At 37.1% G+C, this 18,824-nt stretch overlaps 1 pseudogene; it reads right to left on the bottom strand.

Annotated features, from left to right (window-relative positions):
* Nucleotides 1-11,902: 11,902 nt before the first annotated feature.
* On the bottom strand, nucleotides 11,903-12,837 carry LOC120862255 (annotated as a pseudogene).
* Nucleotides 12,838-18,824: the final 5,987 nt, after the last annotated feature.

Raw genomic sequence — 18,824 nt, forward strand, 5'->3', positions numbered from 1 at the left:
TAATTATATAACCTTTTACCATAACAATATCTGATAAATTAGTTTGGAAATAAAAAGGGTAGCTATATGATTTATTGCTCAAATTGAGATAATTTGAGTGTAAAAACAGGAGTTCTGCTAATAATTATGCTGAAATAATGGACATAAAATGGGATTGTATCAAGCAAGTAGGATGTCTGCCCAATTTTCAATGTCTGAGATGTATGGATACTCTTCTAGTGAAAAGGGTTAGTGGCAGGGACATTGCAGAATTTGTATGTTATCTTAGTTGAAGCCAATGGAGTTGTAAAAACAGAAGCAAATGATGGTAAATGAAACTATTCAATCTAGTGTATACTTTTGATTTTCCATTACCATCACGTTGCTGTGCCCTCCTTCAGGGGATCTTACCCATCCAGGGATCCAACCCAGGCCTCCTGCATCTCCTACATTGCAGGGATATTCTTTACTAATGCCACCTGGGAAGCCCAAAACTAAGGGTACACATTTTCAATTTCTATAGAATTTCTATACACTTTGATATTCCTAGATATATACAGAATTAAGAAGTATTTCTTTTCAAATAATTGAATATTTTTTCTTAATTCTTTAACAAAATAAGATTCATTGGATATCATGAAAATAACTCAAAGGGGAAGAATAATGTATTATATTGCACATGTATAGGGGCTTCCAAGGTGGAGCTAGTGGTAAAGAAGCCACCTGCCATTGCAGGAAATGGAAGAGATATAGGCTCAATCCCTGAGTGGGGAGGATCTCCTAGAGGAGGGCATGGCATCCCACTCCAGTATTCCTGCCTGGAGAATCCCGTGGAGAGAGGAGCCTGGCAGGCTATGGTTCATAGGGTCGCAAAGAGTCAGACAAGACTGAAGCAACTTAGTAGCAGCAGCAGCACATGTGAAGGGGAAAAAATTATAGATAGACTGAATACGTAAATAAATCCATATAGGGAAAGACAAAATAATGTCATAGCACAGTGTATAATGAAAAATTTCAGAGGAGTTCAAATGTGGAAGTAAGGGGGATATTCATATAGGTACTAAAATTTTTAAAAACAAATTGTTATTAGAGCAATTGATAACCTAGCTAATTCTATGAAATATTATGAAGTCTACATCATGGTGTATGCTAGTTTGCATTAGTTCATTAAAGGTACCTTGAAGCAATGAGAAAACTATTAACAAGTATTTTAGTTTTTAATACCTTACCTTAGGTTTAAAGAGTTTGTTTTCCAATAAAATTATTATTATAAATGTTGAGTTACTCTAAAATTGTACTAATAGTAGAGATGGCAGTTATGATTCAAGTGATTTATTAAAATATAAAGTTAGTAACAAGTGAACAGGAAGCATGCAGATAAATAATATCTTACTAAGTGAGGGGCCATGAAAAGACCTTATTCTTTTATTTTTCTCTCTATTGTTTAGAGATATTAGTAACTAGCTCATAAACTAATTGTGATGCTGAAAGGAAATGTCTAATATCATTCTCAGAAATTGCTCAAAGTTGCCTTGCTATTGTTCTTATTTCTAATGTTGTATTAGAAATATATCTTATTTCTAATAATAATATTAGAATACAATTCTAACAATTTCTGTAAATTAATTTGTGAAACAAGCATTTTTTTATCCATCTATTTAACAGATTAAGCACCTTTAATCTGTTAATCTTTATTTTTTATTTATTTATTTATTTTTTTTACTTTTACTTTATTTTACTTTACAATACTGTATTGGTTTTGCTATATATTGACATGAATCCACCACGGGTGTACATGCATTCCCAAACATGAAACCCCTCCCACCTCCCTCCTCATAATATCTCTCTGGGTCATACCCGTGCACCAGCCCCAAGTATCCTGTATCCTGCATCAGACATAGACTGGCGATTTGTTTCTTACATGATAGTATACATGTTTCAATGCCATTCTCCCAAATCATCCCACCCTCTCTCTCTCCCTCTGAGTCCGAAAGTCATCTCTACACCTCTGTGTCTCTTTTGCTGTCTTGCATACAGGGTCATCATTGCCATCTTTCTAAATTCCATATATATGTGTTAGTATACTGTATTGGTGTTTTTCTTTCTGGCTTACTTCACTCTATAATATTTGGCTCCAGTTGCATCCATCTCATTAGAACTGATTCAAATGTATTCTTTTTAATGGCTGAGTAATACTCCATTATGTATATGTACCACAGCTTTCTTATCCATTCATCTGCTGATGGACATACAGGTTTTTTCCATGTCCTGGCTATTATAAACAGTGCTGCGATGAACATTGGGGTACACGTGTTTCTTTCAATTCTGGTTTCTTCGGTGTGTATGCCCAGCAGTGGGATTGCTGGGTCATAAGGCAGTTCTATTTGCAATTTTTTAAGGAATCTCCACACTGTTCTCCATAGTGGCTGTACTAGTTTGCATTCCCACCAACAGTGTAAGAGGGTTCCATTTTCTCCACATCCTCTCCAACATTTATTGCTTGCAGACTTTTGGATTGCAGACATTCTGACTGGTGTGAAGTGGTACCTCATTGTGGTCTTGATTTGCATTTCTCTAATAATGAGTGATGTTGAGCATCTTTTCATGTATTTGTTAGCCATCCGTATGTCTTCTTTGGAGAAATGTCTATTTATTTCTTTGGCCCATTTTTTGCTTGGGTCGTTTATTTTTCTGGAATTGAGCTGCATAAGTTGCTTGTATATTTTTGAGATTAGTTGTTTGTCAATTGCTTCATTTGCTATTATTTTCTCCTATTCAGAAGGCTGTCTTTTCACTTTGCTTAAATTTTCCTTTGTTGTGCAGAAGCTTTTAATTTTAATTAGATCCCATTTGTTTATTTTTGCTTTTATTTCCAGAATTCTGGGGGGTGGATCATAGAGAATCCTGCTGTGATTTATATCGGAGAGTCTTTTGTCTCTGTTCTCTTCTAGGGGTTTTATAGTTTCTGGTCTTACGTTTAGATCTTTAATCAATTTTGAGTTTACTTTTGTGTGTGGTGTTAGAAAATGATCTAGTTTCATTCTTTTACAAGTGGTTGACCAGTTTTCCCAGCACCACTTGTTAAAGAGATTGTCTTTACTCCATTGTATATTCTTGCCTTATTTGTCGAAGATAAGGTGTCCATATGTGTGTGGATTTATCTTTGGGCTTTCTATTTTGTTCCATTGATCTCTATTTCTGTCTTTGTGCCAGTACCATACTGTCTTGATGACTGTGGCTTTGTCATAGAGCCTGAAGTCAGGCAAGTTGATTCCTCCAGTTCCATTCTTCTTTCTCAAGATTGCGTTGGCTATTCGAGGTTTTTTGTATTTCCATACAAATCTTGAAATTATTTCTTCTAGTTCTGTGAAAAATACCGCTGGTAGCTTGATAGGGATTGCATTGAATTTGTAGATTGCTTTGGGTAGTATACTCATTTTCACTATATTTATTCTTCTGATCCATGAACATGGTATATTTCTCCAACTATTAGTGTCCTCTTTGATTTCTTTCATCAGTGTTTTATAGTTTTTGATATATAGGTCTTTAGTTTCTTTAGGTAGATATATTCCTAAATATTTTATTCTTTTCATTGCAATGGTGAATGGAATTGTTTCCTTAATTTCTTTTTCTACTTTCTCATTATTAGTGTATAGGAATGCAAGGGATTTCTGTGTGTTGATTTTATATCCTGCAACTTTACTATATTCATTGATTAGCTCTAGTAATTTTCTGGTAGAGTCTTTAGAGTTTTCTATGTAGAGGATCATGTCATCTGCAAACAGTGAGAGTTTTACTTCTTCTTTTCCAGTTTGGATTCCTTTTATTTCTTTTTCTGCTCTGATTACTGTGGCCAAAACTTCCAGAACTATGTTCAATAGTAGTGGTGAAAGTGGGCACCGCTGTCTTGTTCCTGACTTTAGGGGAAATGCTTTCAATTTTTCACCATTGATGATAATGGTTGCTGTGGGTCTGTCATATATAGCTTTTATTGTGTTGAGGTATGTTCCTTCTATTCCTGCTTTCTGGAGACTTTTTATCATAAATGGATGTTGAATTTTGTCAAAGGCTTTCTCTGCATCTATTGAGATAATCATATGGCTTTTATTTTTCCATTTGTTAATGTGGTGAATTACATTGATTGATTTGCGGATATTGAAGAATCCTTGCATCCCTGGGATAAAGCCCACTTGGTCATGGTGTAAGATCATTTTAATATGTTGTTGGATTCTGATTGCTAGAATTTTGTTGAGGATTTTTGCATCTATGTTTATCAGTGTTATTGGCCTGTAGATTTCTTTTCTTGTGGCATATTTGTCAGATTTTGGTATTAGGGTGATGGTGGTCTCATAGAATGAGTTTGGAAGTTTACATTCCTTTGCAATTTTCTGGAAGATTTTCAGTAGGATAGGTGTTAGCTCTTCTCTAAATTTTTGGTAGAATTAATCTGTGAAGCCGTCTGGACCTGGGCTTTTGTTTGCTGGAAGATTTCTGATTACAGTTTCAATTTCCGTGCTTGTGACGAGTCCGTTAAGATTTTCTATTTCTTCCTGGTTCAGTTTTGGAAAGTTGTACTTTTCTAAGAATTTGTCCATTTCTTCCACGTTGTCCATTTAATTGGCATATAATTGCTGATAGTAGTCTCTTATGGTCCTTTTTATTTCTGTGTTGTCTGTTGTGATCTCTCCGTTTTCATTTCTATTTTTTTTTTTTTTGCTTTGATTTTTCGTCCTTTGTTTCTTGATGAGTCTGGCTAATGGTTTGTCAATTTTATTTATCCTTTCAAAGAACCAGCTTTTGGCTTTGTTGATTTTTCTATGGTCTCTTTTGTTTCTTTTGCATTTATTTCTGCCCTAATTTTTAAGATATCTTTCCTTCTACTAACTCTGGGGTTCTCCATTTCTTCCTTTTCTAGTTGCTTTAGGTGTAGAATTAGGTTATTTATTTGACTTTTTTCTTGTTTCTTGAGATATGCCTGTATTGCTGTGAACTTTCCTCTTAGCACTACTTTTATAGTGTCCCACATGTTTTGGGTTGTTGTGTTTTCCTTTTCATTCGTTTCTATGCATAATTTGATTTCTTTTTTGTTTTCTTCTGTGATTTGTTGGTTATTCAGAAGCATGTTGTTCAGCCTCCATATGTTGGAATTTTTAATAGTTTTTCTCCTGTAATTGAGATCTAATCTTAATGCATTATGGTCAGAAAAGATGTTTGGAATGATTTTGAATTTTTTTTAATTTATCCAGGTTATATTTATGGCCCAGGATGTGATCTATCCTGGAGAAGGTTCCATGAGCACTTGAGAAAAAGGTGAAATTCATGGTTTTGGGGTGAAATGTCCTATAGATATCAATTAGGTCTAACTGGTCTATTGCATCATTTAAAGTTTGTGTCTCTTTGTTAATTTTCTGTTTAGTTGATCTGTCCATAGTTGTGAGTGGGGTATTAAAGTCTCCCGCTATTATTCTGTTATTGTTAATTTCCCCTTTCATACTTGTTAGCATTTGTCTTACATATTGCAGTGCTCCTATGTTGGGTGCATATATATTTATAATTGTTATATCTTCTTCTTGGATTGATCCTTTGATCATTATGTAATGGCCTTCTTTGTTTCTTTTCACAGCCTTTGTTTTAAAGTCTATTTTATCAGATATGAGTATTGCTACTCCTGCTTTCGTTTGGTCTCTATTTGCGTGGAATATCTTTTTCCAGCACTTCACTTTCAGTCTGTATGTGTCCCTTGTTTTGAGGTGGGTCTCTTGTAAGCAGCATATAGAGGGGTCTTGTTTTTGTATCCATTCAGCCAGTCTTTGCTTTTTGGTTGGGGCATTCAACCCTTTTAAGTTTAAGGTAATTATTGATAAGTATGATGCCATTACCATTTACTTTATTGTTTTGGGTTTGGATGTATACACCCTTTTTGTGTTTCCTGTCTAAAGAATATCCTTTAGCATTTGTTGGAGAGCTGGTTTGGTGGTGCTGAATTCTCTCAGCTTTTGCTTGTCTGTAAAGCTTTTGATTTCTCCTTCGTATTTGAATGAGATGCTTGCTGGGTAGAGTAATCTGGGCTGTAGGTTATTTCTTTCATCACTTTAAGTATGTCCTGCCATTCCCTCCTGGCCTGAAGAGTTTCTATTGAAAGATCAGCTGTTATCCTTATGGGATTCCCCTTGTGTGTTATTTGTTGTTTTTCCCTTGCTGCTTTAATATTTGTTCTTTGTGTTTGATCTTTGTTAATTTAATTAATATGTGTCTTGGGGTGTTTCACCTTGGGTTTATCCTGTTTGGAACTCTCTGGGTGTCTTGGACTTGGGTTATTATTTCCTTCCTCATTTTAGAGAAGTTTTCAACTATTATCTCAAGGATTTTCTCATGGTCTTTCTTTTTGTCTTCTTCTTCTGGGATTCCTATAATTAGAATCTTGGAGTGTTTCATATTGTCCTTGAGGTCTCTGAGATTGTCCTCATTTCTTTTAATTTGTTTTTCTTTTTTCCTCTCTGATTCATTTATTTCTACCATTCTATCTTCTATTTCACTAATCCTATCTTCTGCCTCAGTTATTCTACTATTTGTTGCCTCCAGAGTGTTTCTGATCTCATTTATTGCATTATTCATTATATATTGACTCTTTTTTATTTCTTCTAGGTCCTTGTTAAACCTTTCTTGCATCTTCTCAATTCTTGTCTCCAGGCTATTTATCTATTATTCCATTTTGATTTCAAGATTGTGGATCATTTTCACTATCAATATTCAGAATTCTTTCTCAGGTAGATTCCCTATCTCTTCCTCTTTTGTTTGGTTTGGTGGGCATTTCTCCTGTTCCTTTACCTGCTGAGTATTCCTCTGTCTCTTCATCTTGGTTATATTGCTGTATTTGGGGTAGCCTTTTTATATTCTTGGAATTTGTGGAGTTCTCTTTATTATGGAGCTTCCTCACTGTGGGTGGGTTTGTATCAGTGGCTTGTCAAAGTTTCCTGGTTAGGGAGGCTTGTGTTGGAGTTCTGGTGGGTGGAGCTGGGTTTCTTCTCTCTGGAGTGCAATGGAGTGTCTAATAATGGGTTATGAGACGTCAATGGTTTTGGAGTAACTTTGAGCTGCCTGTATATTGAAGCTCAGGGGTGTGTTCCTGTGTTGCTGGAGAATTTGCATGGTATGTCTTGCTCTGGAACTTGCTGGCCCTTGGGTGGGGCTTGGTTTCAGTGTAGGTATGGAGGTGTTTGATGAGCTCCTATTGATTAATGTTTCCTGAATTCAGGATTTCTCTGATGTTCTCAGGCTTTACACTTAAGCCTCCTGCTTCTGGTTTTCAGTTTTATTTTTACAGTAGCCTCTAGACTTCTCCATCTCTACAGCACCGATGATAAAACATCTAGGTTTAAGATGAATAGTTTCTCCACATTGAGGGACACCCAGAGAGGTTCACTGAGTTACATGGAGAAGAGAAGAGGGAGGGGGTAGTTAGAGGTGACTGGAATGAGATGCAGTGGGATCAAAAGAGGAGAGAGCAAGCTAGCCAGTAATCACTTCCTTATGTGTGCCCCACAGTCTGGACCACTCAGAGGCATTCACGGAGTTATACAGGGAATAGGAGAGGGAGGAAGTAGACAGAGGTGGCCAGGAGGATAAAAGAATTAAATGAAAAGGAGAGAGACAAATCCAGCCAGTAACCAGTTCCTTAGGTGTTCTCCACCGTCTGGAACAGACAGAGATTCACAGAGTTGGATAGAGAAGAGAAGGGGGAGGGAAGAGACAGAGGCCTCCTGGTGGAGAAAAAGGAGAGTCCAAAGGAGGAGAGAGTGGTCAAGCCAGTAATCTCGCTCTCAGGTAAAATTGGGTACTGAATATTGGGTTTTTACATGTATAAAATTGACAACAAAAACCAAAAAGCAAAGATTAAAAATCTAGAGTAGAGGTTGGATTTTCAAAAATACAATATTAAAGAAAAGAAGAAGGAAAAAAAAAAAAAAACAAAGCCACAAGAATTATTAAAAAGCACCAACAATAACCACATAAAGACTATATATGGTGTTTGCTTTAAAAAATAGTCTTATTTTAAAAAAAAGTAATAGTAATTTATAGAAATAAAAATTAGAGTAGAAATAGAAGACTTAACAATTTTAAAAAGTTATTTAAAAAAAAGAAAAAGAAAAGAAGAAAAAACAACCCCACAACAGCATGAACAAAAAACAAACAAACAAACAAACAAAAAAGGAATGATTGTAAAAATAATAAAGATATATCTGGCCCTTTCTCTGGTGTTGTGGGCAGTGAGTGTGGGGTCACTTCCAAGCTGGTTCCCTCTGTTTAACTTCTTCTGTTTGCTGATCTCTTCAGTGTCTGATTTCTGTCCTAACACGGGGGCGGGGCGGGCGGTGGTGGACACTTTTTTTTTTTTTTTTGGCTCACTTTTTCAGTTGTGCTGTGGGGAGGGAGGGAGTGATGCTGCAAACAAATAGCACTGTCGTGTGCATGCAGTGTCTCAGCCCCACTGGGCCTGTCCCTTCTTGTGGCACACAAGCCACTCTGGCTCTACAATGCTCAGCCGGGAACCATCTGAGGCCGGCCCTAGGCTAAGTGCACCTCCCCAGTCTAAGCCGCTCAGGTTCGGCACTCAGGTAGCCCTCAGAGGTGCAGATTCAGTTTGAACTGCATTTTGTGCCCTTCCCAGGTCCGAGTATTTCAGGTGTTGGGAGAGTGCAGTCACTGCGACTTGTCGCCTTTCCTGTCTCTGCTGCTCAGTTTTCTGGGTGTACCACTGGTGCCCTTTGTGAGGCAGACGGTGTCTGTCCAGCACCCCCAGAAGTCGTAGCAAAGGCCTGCTTGCAGTTTGGTAGGTAAAGTCTCTCCAGGGCTGCGATTGCCCCTTTCCAGCCCTTATGGCTCTGGCTGCCTGTCCCTGGCGGGGGATGGTCTGCAGCCGGCTATTTCCGTTCTATCCTTTGTTCTGTGCGTGGTCCTGGTGGTGTCTTATGTTCAAGCTTTTCGCGTGGTAGCTATCCCACAGTCTGGCTCGCTAGCCCAAGTTAGTTCATTCTGGTTATGCGTGGGGCATTCCTGCCTGATTCTTACAAAGCACTGCAGCCTACACCTCCCATGCCTCCCTGCCCTGCCCCAACTTGTTAGTGGCGGATGCAGGTGTCTGTGCTGCTTTTCCACTTGGGGAGTTACTGTTGGGCTCGTAATCTGTTGGTTTTAATTATTTATTTATTTTTCCTTCCTGTAATGTTGCCCTCTGTGCTTCCAAGGTTCATCACAGACTCGGCAGGGAGAGTGTTTCCTGGTGTTTAGAAACCTCTCTTCTTAAAATTCCCTTCCTGGGGTGGGCTTCCCTTCCTGGGATAGAGCTCTGTCCCCACCTCCTTTGTCTCTTTTTTTTTCGTCTTTTATATTTTTTCCTACCTGTTTTTGAAGACAATGATCTGCTTTTCTGGGTGCCTGATGTTCTCTGCCAGCATTCAGAAGTTGTTTTATGGAGTTTGCTCAGTGTTGAAATGTTCTTTTGAGGAATTTGTGAGGGAGAAAGTGGTCTCCCCATCCTATTCCTCCGCCATCTTAGGACCGCCCCTTGAAACAAGAATTTTATAATAAACATTTTATTTTTACTTTTTTCATTTTATTAGAAACATAAGCAGAAGTTTTATGTGGCTTATGTTCATGCATATTTAAGTAACATTATAATAAAATATAATTTCAATCTTCACAAGATATATGTGATCATTTTTCTTCTAAAGCTCTATAAACTCTAGTTCTAATTATCTACATTATTTTAAAGATGTGTAAATTAAAACTAAGCAGATACAATTCTTTCCAAGCATCAAATGGCAAAGTACAGTTAAGACAGTTAAGTAGTCAGGTTTGTGTGTGTGTGTGTGCTAAGTTGCTTCAGTAGTCTCTTTTTGTGACCCTATGGATTATAGCCTGCTAGGCTCCTCTATCCATGAGATTATCCAGGCAAGAATAGTGGAGGGGCTTGCTATGACCTCCTCCAGGGGATCTTCCAGACTCAGGGATTGAACTCATGCCTCTTATGTCTCCTGAATTGGCAGGTGGGTTCTTTACCACTAGCACCACCTGGGAAGCCCCCTAAGTAGTCAGGTAAGGGAAACGGAAAACCATAAAATTGAGGGCAACACACAAAGTTTTATTTAAAGCTTTTCAGCAAGGTGGAAGTCATTATAAAGGCACAGATCAAAGATTTCATCCTCAATCATGACATGTATAAGTAGTTCAGTTCAGTTCAGTTAGTCATGTCTGACTCTTTGTGACCCCATAGACTGTGGCATGCATTTATAGTAGAAAAAGCAGAAAGTAGAGTGGAATGGGATTATCAGACTAGATAAAACTGAGGAACACCTGGTTTAGTTTTTAAGCAAAATAAGTAATTAGATAAATGAATCTTACTTCTTCAAAGATAGTCTTAACTCCATTAAATTCCATCAGATAATTGCTCAAAAATTCCACTTTTCTCTCTCTACCCTATATATATATGTGTGTGTATATATATGTGTGTATATATATATATATCAGACTTCCCTGGTAGCTCAGCTGGTAAAGAATCCACCTGCAATGCAGGAGACTCCTGGTTGATTCCTGGGTGAGGAAGATACCCTGGAGAAGGGATAGGCTACCCACTCCAGTATACTTGGGACTTCCTGATGGCTCAGTTGGTAGAGTCTGCCTGCAATGTGGGAGACCTGGGTTCAGTCCCTGGCTTGGGAAGATCCCCTGGAGGAGAACATGGCAACCACTCCAATATTTGTGCCTGGAAAATCCCCATGGACAGAGAAGCCTTGCGGGTTACAGTCTATGCATCCACAGAGTCAGATACACGTAAGCACGGTAGCAGAATATATATATATATATATATTCCCATCACTGAGTCTGATCTATATTTTGTTAAATATTATTTTAGGATTATTCTACCTTTGAATTTAGATAGTAAGTGAAAATATTTTACTTTGAGATAAATCATCTATTTTGAGGAACTAAGGGATTTATATTTTCTTTTTTTTTGTAGCAAAGTCACTTGTGGTTTATTTTTTCCTTGATCATATATACTTAATGTCAAACCAAGTTAAAATAGTATGAGTTTGTGTATATATATATATATATATATATATATATAACCACATATATTTTCCCCAATACTTACAATATCATTTCACAAACAGATCACACAGTGACTTGCTTTTCAGACTCTACGACTTGCCATGTAGACTATAAGACTGGACTTTACACTATGTTCTACTTAAATGTATATATTCTCTTCACTTAAGTAAAATAATAGCAGTTCACAAATATACAAAAAAAAATCTCTAGGTATTTGATTAAAAGAAATCTAGAGTTGTAGGATACGAGGCTGGGTACATAGTTCTGAAAACAGTTTGTGGTACGCAATTGTTCCTATTTTCCTATAACTGCCTTTTTGTTGTTGTTTAGTCGCTGAGTCATGTCCAGCTGCTTTGCATCCCCATGGGCTGTAGCCCACCAGATTTATCTCTGCATGGGATTTCCGAGGCAAAAACATTGGAGTGGGTAGCCATTTCCTTTTCCAGAGGATCTTCCTGTCCCAAGGATTGAACCTGTGTCTCCTGCATTAGCAGGAAGATTCTTTAACTGGCAGCATCACTCTTTCTCCAGATTTTTCAATGTGTTTTTACTCTGTAAAAAGTTTTCTTTTCTTTTTCTTTCTCTCTCTCTCTCTCTTTTTTTTTTTCTTTTAGCAAAGGGGATTATTAGTGAAAAGTGAAACCAAGGAAAATGCATTGAGAGGAAAACAAAGAAGGAACCACTGAAGGCAAGCTGTTGTTGAAGGCTTGGCTTTTACACATTCTAACTGATTTTCCCATTAGCATAGCAGGAGAGAATCAGCAACAGAGGGAGTGATGAGAAGACAGTCACTGGTGTCAAAGATGAATGACCTTCAAGTCATTAACCTCCTTTCCCAGAACCTTTTATTGCACCAAACTCTTCTTATGGAATTTTTCATCTCCATGTTTCTAAGTGTGTAGATAAGCGGGTTGAGCATGGGGACAATAACTGTGTAGAAGAGTGCAAACACTTTATCTTCTGGTAATGTGGCAGGTCTAATGTAAATAAAGATGACAGGTACAAAAAAGAGAATCATGACTGTGATGTGGGAACTACAGGTGGAAAGTGCTTTATGGTGGCTTTCTGCAAAATATGTGCTCACATTATACAAAATCAAAATGTAGGAGCCCATCAGAACCACAAAGTTCACCAGTCCCATCAAGCCAGAATTGGCAATGACAAAAAAGCCAATTTTGTATGTATCAATGCAGGCAAGTTTCAACAAAGGATACACATCACAGAAATAGTGATCTATTTCATTGGGGCCACAGAAAGGTAAAACAATCTCAAGAAGACAGAGACCAAGAGAATGAAGAAGTCCCCCTGCACATGATGCTATGAGAATTGAGTGACGTCTTTGTCTGTTCATGATGATGGCGTAGTGGAGAGGTTTACCGACAGCCACATAGCAGTCATAGGCCTCCCTGTGAAGATGACGACCTCAGTCCCCCCAAAGAAGTGTGTTGTGAAAAGCTGTGTCGTGCAGATTTTCTCGGAAATGGCCTTTTTCTCCATCAGAAAGTCAGTCATGAGTTTGGGTGTCACAGTGGAGGTGTAGAAAAGATCTGAGAGTGTAAGGCAGTTAAGGAAGAAGTACATGGGCTGGGTGATTAGCTGACTGAATGTAACAGAAATTACAATGATTAAATTCCCCAAACAAATAGCCAGGTAACAGAATAGGATAAAGAAAAAGCAGAGGATCCAGACTACCTTGTCTGTAGAAAGTCCCAAGAGAATAAATTCAGTAATATTATTTCTATCTTCCATGCTCTGATGTTCAAGAAAGTTATCTGAAATGACAAAAGCAATGAAACTAATCATTGATGAGAAAATGGAAACCTAATATCTACTTAAAATGGCACCAATTCCTTTTAAAGACAAGTTATTTTGAGACCCACTGAAATCATTTTCATTTAATATGACTGTTTTGAATATCTAGTACTAATATTCTTCCAAGAGGACAGTGATAAATTAGACAAAGTTCCAGTTTTTACATAATTTAAATTACTTTGTGAGGAAGCAAGCAATTATATTTGTCAAGAATAAAAAAAAAGAGATAATAGTGTTAAGTAGGGTGACATATAATGTGCCAATTTAGGATGTAAAATAGAGGTAACTACAGAATTTGCTTGATTAAGTGGTTTCTAATGAAATCACAAAATTGGTGTAGGGTGTGTGGGTGTGTTTTGCAGTGCTTGGTGCAAAGTCAATGTTAAATAAATATTAATTAAATTAAAAAATTGGAAAGTGAACAATATGTTATAATTTTGAAGGAATAATACAAGAAATAATCAATCATCCTTTATTAAGGTAATTCATGATAAAACTGAAGAACAAATCATTTTTATGAGTGGACTCATAATCCTTTTTGACTTTTAAGTTAAAGTTAGTTAAGTTGCTCAGTCTTGTCTGACTCTTTGCAACCCCATGGGCTGTAGCCCACCTGGCTCCTCCGTCCATGGGATTCTCCAGGCAAGAATACTGGAGTGACTTGTCATTTCCTTCTCCAGGGGATCTTCCTGACCCAGGGATCTAACCCAGGTCTCCCGCAGATGCTTTAACCTCTGAGCCACCAGGGAAGCCACTTTGACATTTAAGAGGAAATAATTCCTTCATTTGAAATACTCCATGAAACTTTCATATTTCTTAAACTTTATTTGTAGCATCTCTAGGTTAATATATCTACAACTCTGCTTTTCCTATTTGTCTATATTTCTCTTGCAAGATTATCTCCTCTTTCAAAATAAATTAACATTCAGAAGTTATTTGAGTTACATCTTATTGGACTGTAATTATAGTTGCCTAGTTTGGAAATAATATACTGAGAAAAGGGCTCCTCTGATTCCAAAGTAGTTCCCCCAAACACAATACAATAAACAAGATGTAACACTTCTTCCTTTAATTTATTAGAGAATTCACTCACACAATCTGCATGACTATATAAAAGAATCTCTTCAGCTCTCTAAAATAGAAGCAGTTATACCTGTATTCAGGTAATCATCTGGTATATACACTATACAAGTAGGCAAAATACCTAGTTTTTTCCTCCCATTCTATTGCTTAACTGTTCATTCCCTAGGATCCCAGGCTCCCATTCATAAAATAAAAGTGATTAGATAATCTCTGAAGATCTCCCCAGGTTCCAATAATGTGTGACTTCTGATTCTCCATTAATCTGGGGAAGACATCTGTTTATCTCTCTCCTGTCTTCCCTTCTCTGCTACATTGATACAGTCTCTTAATACACTGAGACTGTAAAAAGTAACAAATACAGTGGTAATTTTATTACTATTTCTGTGTCTCAGTTTACCTCTCTGTAAAATCAAGGTAAAGATAATATATCTTTATATGGTAATTTTTGAATAATTAGTTTCTAAATATGAAATTTCTTAAAGCCATATCTGGAAAGTACTGTATATTTAGTAACTATTGGCCATCCTCAACAATTACTAAGGGCTTCCCTGGTGGCTCTGATGGTAAAAACCTGCTTGCCAGGAAGGAGACCAGGGTTCAATCCCTGGGTTGGGAAGATCTCCTGGAGAAGGGAATGGATACACACTTCAATCAGAGAAGGCAATGGCAAACCACTTCAGGGATCTTGCCTGGGGCATCCCAGGGATGGGGGAGCCTAGTGAGCTGCCGTCTATGGGGTCCCACAGGGTAGGACAGCAGCAGTGACTTAGCAGCAGCAGCAGCAGCAGTACAGAGTTCAATAAATATTTTTGCCTGTAGAATTCCATGGACAGAGAAGCCTGGTAGGCTACAGTCCATGGGGTCACAAAGAGTCAGATACAACTGAGCAAATAACACACACATAATTACTAACTATAAGATCAAGGCCCCAGAGAAAATGTAAGTAACCATCTCAGGAACTGGATCTTGTACTATCCTTCCCTGAACAAGATAGGAAATATTATTAATATTAATATCAGAAACTTCAGATATAACATAACTGATACTCAAATGCAAGAGTCTTCACCTCCTTAAATACTTTTTCCTTTTTGCTTAAAATAAGCATGTGGTGCCTAATTTACAGGATTACTGTGGAATGTAAATAAGCTTACATATACAGAACTTGATGCTCAAGAAGATGTTAGTTCCCCTCCTTCCTCTTGGAACCCCCATAGTGTTATAAATTTAGGAGGTCCTCACACTATTTGAGGGGTAGTTCAGTTCAGTTCAGTTCAGTCACTCAGTCGTGTCCGACTCTGTGCGACCCCATGAATCGCAGTACGCCAGGCCTCCCTGTCCATCACCAACTCCCGGAGTTCACTTAGACCCACGTCCATTGAGTCAGTGATGCCATCCAGCCATCTCATCCTCGGTCATCCCCTTCTCCTCCTGCCCCCAATCCCTCCCAGCATCAGAGTCTTTTCCAATGAGTCAACTCTTTGCATGAGGTGGCCAAAGTACTGGAGTTTCAGCTTTAGCATCATTCCTTCCAAAGAAATCCCAGGGCTGATCTCCTTCAGAATGGACTGGTTGGATCTCCTACCAGTCCAAGGGACTCTCAAGAGTCTTCTCCAACACCACAGTTCAAAAGCATCAATTCTTCAGCACTCTGTCTTCTTCACAGTCCAATTCTCACATCCATACATAACCATAGGAAAAACCATAGCCTTGACTAGACAGACCTTAGTCGGCAAAGTAATGTCTCTGCCTTTGAATATGCTATCTAGGTTAGTCATGACTTTTCTTCCAAGGAGTAAGCGTCTTGTAATTTTATGGCTGCAATCACCATCCGCAGGGATTTTGGAGCCCCCCAAAATAAAGTCTTACACTCTTTCCACTGTTTCCCCATCTATTTCCCACGAAGTGATGGGACCAGATGTATTAGATTCTTGCAATTAAGGTTATGAGTTCTGGACCTACATAGAATGAGATATTGACTCCAAAATTCACTTGGAGCATAATCACAGATAAAATATATAACCTCAGCTTCTTCATCTATAAAATGAATAATACTGTAATTAACTCTGAGATCTGCTGTAAAGATATGATGAGTTCACTTATATAACAGCTTAGGACAGAAACTGGTACATATTAAGATAAAACATTTAGTAAATATTCATTTTTACTGACGTTATATCAATGGCTATATACTATTATTTTGAATAGCTTATTTAAAATGTGTAATATTGTAACATGGGATAAATATGGATAAGACATAGCAGAGTTTCCCTGCCGTAAACAATCTGCTCTTTCTTAGAAGGCTGGGGTTGCTCACTTTGGGGAAACATCCTATCATTAACCCAAATCTTTCTCTTTGGTCTGGGTTGAGCTGACTTTCCACATTTCTGAAGGTAAATGTACTGCTTATTTCAGCCAGTTAATACTTTTGTTTTCTTTCTTTTGAATTAATTAACCTTATCCAATTAGAGAGTTGTTTATGTTCCCCTTTGATAATTTTTCTTCATCTCAACTAAACTTAGGAAAAAGAAACTTACCACTTAAATACTATCCATTCAGATAGCTTGTTTGAAAATTTCATCATACATTTTTGCTTCTGCATAATCTTAGAAGCACACTTGTGTTTTGATTTTAAAATTTTTAATATATCTTCAGTTCCTTCACTGCAATACTGTCCACTTATCTTATGGGACAGTGCATTCTTCTTCATATTAAACTTTTTTCTATAATGGAATCCAAAGGGCTAATAACATGATTAAATTTGTGAAATATGAAAAGACAAGTAAATCTAGTAATATTTTTATAGCTGCTGAGAGACATGGTACTGATAACTTTAAGAGCTCATATGCAAATCACAACTCATGATACTTGAAGCCAGGTTTTCCCAAATAGTAAAAATAGCATTTTAAAGTTCCTGGAATTTTTCAAAGGTTAGTTAGAAGGCTTCTATCATAAATACAATCAGACTGATTCAAATATTCATTTTAAGGAAAATCACCATTATAATTAGGAACTGGATTTAACTTACCAGCTGCTTGACTCATCAGAGAGATTTCTTATAAGATGAAGCTTCACACCTAATATAAAGTCAGAATTTTAAAAATTATAATTTACATGCAGTAATCCATCTTTAATTGCATAAAATCTTACAAGAGAACTCGTGAGTTCCACTGCTACAGATATGTTTGGTAAATTGAACTAATTTTGAAATTCTTTTTAGCATGCATTTTTTCCATTTATTTTTTTCTACAAAAAAATAAATATGTGTCTCTCTGATATTTTACATTTGTCTCTATAGAAAATTGACATATATACATATATGTGTATACATATATACATGATATATTCTGCTTGATGTTAAATTGGCATTTAAGGAGAATTCTGACAAAATGTGTAATATAGAAAAGGTCTCAATATCTCTGAAGATACAGAAATTTCCCATCAGTATACTTTGCCAAAGATGTAAATCATAGCTTCAGCTTCTCAAATTCTACCTAATAAATAAATATGCCAAAGTTCTTAATTATATTTCCATATTGAATCAACATGCAAAGCACTGAGATCAGACATGGGACATGGAAACTATGAGGAAATGGAGTATATAATGACTATGGACATGGAGTATATAATGCTCATTTGTCAGGACAGGGCAGAATCAGTTAGCTGAGGAAGGCTGAAGTAAGCTGCCATGGGAAATACTGAGAACCCTACATCTAGAATTAAAAGTTCAGAGAGTAGACCCAGGATTTAAGACTTAATTTTTCCTGGGGAGAAAAAAAAAAAAAAAAAAAAAAAGCTTGTTAGGGCATTATAATTTCTGGCTAATGCCTGGAAAAGACGCCTACGTTTACCCCTATGCTTTTTTTTTTTTTCAGGAAGCTCACATGGCCCCATGGGCTCTCTTGCAGATGTGCTGACAATTTCCCAATTTATCTTTGTAAGGCAAACTCCTTTGTAAAAGGATATTCTTCTTTTCTGATTCAATTTTCCATATTTTTGCAGAATATGTTGCATATATTTGCAGAATATATTCCATATATTGCAGAAAATATATTTTAAAAAGAACTATAACAAAAATAAAATGGTCTCAAATTTATTCATATAAAAATATTTACTATCTCCTAATTCTAAAAGGTTTGACTTGGACAAAACTTACTATGGAGAATGCATTTGCTGTTGTTTAGTCATTAAGTTATGTCCCACTGTTTTGCAAATCCACAGAATGTAGCCTGCCAGACTCCTCTGTCCATGGAATTTTCCAGTAAGAATATTGGAGTGGGTTTCCAATTCCTTCTACAGGGTAACTTCTTGACCCCGGGATCAAACTCACATCTCCTGCATTGGCAGGTGGGTTCTTTACCATAGAGCCACCAGGGAAGCCCTAGAGAATGTATTTAGTAGTGAAGAAAACAGCCTTTGTCCTCAGTGAGGCTGGAGACTAAGGAAAGAGACAGACAATGAAATAAACAAGAAAATAAGCAAATGTATAAATACAAATAGTATATTTTAAATAAACAAATAGGAAGTTGTGGGTCATTTCTTTTTAATCTACAGAATTTTTAGTCAACTGTAAATCATGGACATTCTTATGTTATACAGATATTTATTCCTCAGTTGCCTCTTGAATTTTACTTACAGTTCAGTTCAGTTTAGTCGCTCAGTCGTGTCTGACTCTTTGCGACCCCATGAATCGCAACATGCCAGGCCTCCCTGTCCATCACCATCTCCGGGAGTTCACTCAGACCCACATCCATCAAATCCATGATGCCATCCAGCCATCTTATCCTCTGTCGTTCTCTTCTCCTCCTGCCCCCAATCCCTCCCAGCATCAGAGTCTTTTCCAA

This window comes from Oryx dammah, unplaced genomic scaffold, assembly GCF_014754425.2.
Source record: "Oryx dammah isolate SB20612 unplaced genomic scaffold, SCBI_Odam_1.1 HiC_scaffold_3, whole genome shotgun sequence".
Lineage (NCBI taxonomy): Eukaryota > Metazoa > Chordata > Mammalia > Artiodactyla > Bovidae > Oryx > Oryx dammah.